At 37.7% G+C, this 2426-nt stretch overlaps 1 non-coding gene across 1 annotated transcript; it reads left to right on the top strand.

Moving 5' to 3' along the window:
- The first annotated feature begins 398 nt into the window (after positions 1-398).
- Positions 399-505, top strand: LOC111891543 (small nucleolar RNA R71). Its single transcript, XR_002850238.1, has one exon. It is a non-coding gene; the product is annotated as a small nucleolar RNA R71 (small nucleolar RNA).
- The last annotated feature ends 1921 nt before the right edge of the window (positions 506-2426 follow it).

Here is a 2426-nt window from a genome sequence, read left to right as displayed (position 1 = left end):
CTCCAATCATCATCATACTTGTCCTCACTTGACTAGCAAACTAAGCCTTCTTGTTCCCATAATCATCCAAATGGCAATCTTTAGTCAAGTGTGGCCCACTTCATTTCTCACATCAAACTCTTATTGCATGAATTAATTGGTCCATTTGGGCCAATCTCCGGTCCATAGTATTGAGCATCGCCATCATAGCAGCCATCTCTTTAGAATGTGCTCCCCTACTGCCTTTTGCTCCATCTTGTCTTCGGTTGTGGTACTTAAGAGAGTTTCTTGAAAATTCTTCTACTAACTCCTTGACCTCCCTTGTATTTTTCTTTATCAATGGCCCTTGAGAATCAAGGAGTTGTCTTGTCATTACATTGAACCCATCATAGAAAATAGACATCTCTTGTTGAACATTTATATCATGTTGAGGGCAATTCCTTAACAACCCCTTGTAGCGCTCCCAAGCTTCATATAATGACTCCCCCGGTTGTTGCTCAAAGTTTTCTATTGCCTTCATGAGTTTAGCTATCTTGGAAGGTGGGCAAAACTAATCTAGAAATTGATCACGCATTTGAGCCCAAGTAGTGATTGTACTAGGAAGAAGTGCTTTCAACCAGTCTTTTGCAGGTCCATTGAAAGTGACGGGTAGCATCCTTAGTAAGATGGTATCTCTATTGACATTCGGGACATTGTAGTCATGGTTGTAGAACTCGCTACTCGGTACCTACTCGGCCGACTACCGAGTAGCGAGTACTCGAGGGTACTCGGGAATACTCGGGGAGTACTCAGATTCGGTAATTCATATAGAAATATTTTAAGGGAAATTATATATGTCAAAATCATAAGTTAAAACCATAAGTTGAATGAAATATATAACAAAATTAGATACATGTGAATACACAAAAACTAAGAAAACACACAATGGTCCCACTTCGTGAATAATTATAGAAAATTGAAGAAATATATGTAATAATTATCACATATGTGTGTTTTAAATAATAAATCATTAAGTATACTATACATATTAATCATCGAGTTGGCTGAGTTTTACAATAGTGTTCGCTTCAATAAGGGGCCGGTTGGGGAGTACTCAGATTTTGTAACTCGCCTCGGTAAGGGGCCGAGTAGCGAGTACTCGGACGAGTACTCGGCCAACTCGGCGAGTTTTACAACACCGATTGTAGTAGTCAGCAATGCCATTGACCTGATTGAGATTATTAAATGCATCCTAATGATGCTTCCCATAAAATGGGATATCCTTAAGTGCAGTCAGGATGTGTCCCTTCAACTCGAATGTGGCAGTGGCAAGTATCGCTGGTTGTACTAAACCTGGACTAACATCATCTCGAATTCGCTTCTTATAAGCTCCCATTGACATTTCTTCAATGTTTTCCATCTTGTTTCTTGGATCGTTCTAAGGTTCACTCGTATAAAGTCCAAACTCGGTCTCAGAGTCGTACTCGGATTCGGTTGGGAAAGGTATTTGATCTTTGTTTTCAACCTTGCTCTTGTTTTTTGAAGATGAACTCGACTCTTCTGTTTTCTTCCCCAACTTCTTTGAGAATACAGACTTGAATTATTGTAAAGGTTTCTTCTTTGGTGTTTGATCATCTTTCACGTTCTTATCCTTCTTTTTGTGAAGGTCCGACTCTGGATCTGCAAGTGGTGGCATCAAAGGTGTGTTGGTACCTCTGGTCATGAACTCCTGCAAAGTGAACAAAATAAAAACATAAAATTGAACAAAAACTAAATAAAAACTTGCAATTGAATGGCCACCACGACGTGGTAAAGGCTACCACCTCGTGTTCTCGTAAAAAAGCAAAAAGAAAATAAAAACAAAAAAAACAAGAAAATACTGAACTCACGTCGTGAGCTTAAGGCTCACGTCGTGAGTCTAGTGATGTAAAAAGAAACTAAGACGTATAAAGTAACTTTTTGCAAGTTTTACCCCGCAAAAAGGATCGATTTATCTAGAGCAAATAAATAAACTATCAAATAAGCCGTTCCCTGGCAACGACACCAAAAACTTTATGTGAGCAATTAGCTACACCTAATTTTAATATTTATAACCTAACTACCTTAACTAACTAATTGCACCTAGGCAGTGTACCGAGTCAAAATTATAGAATAGTCGGGTAAGTCAAGTGTCAATCTCAGGGAATGGTATTGATTAGGTAACCTATATACTATGAAATAAACCTAAATTATCAACAAAGTTGGGGCCTTTATCTTATTTTACAAGACCAAATGAACTTAAGTCACGAAATTCAATCAATTACTACAAACACTCTTGTTTAGTTCGAATCTGCTTCTTCTTCAGGGTTAGCTAACAATTATGGATTATCAAGTTGCTTATTATTGTATTAGTAATTTAGGTCTAAATTTACCAATATTAAACTAATCCATGTAAAACTACGTATGGTCGCACACAATCAAACACATAA

This window comes from Lactuca sativa, chromosome 5, assembly GCF_002870075.4.
Source record: "Lactuca sativa cultivar Salinas chromosome 5, Lsat_Salinas_v11, whole genome shotgun sequence".
NCBI classification, from domain to species: domain Eukaryota; kingdom Viridiplantae; phylum Streptophyta; class Magnoliopsida; order Asterales; family Asteraceae; genus Lactuca; species Lactuca sativa.
Note: the sequence above shows the minus strand (reverse complement) of the source record. Positions and strands in the feature narration are given on the sequence as shown.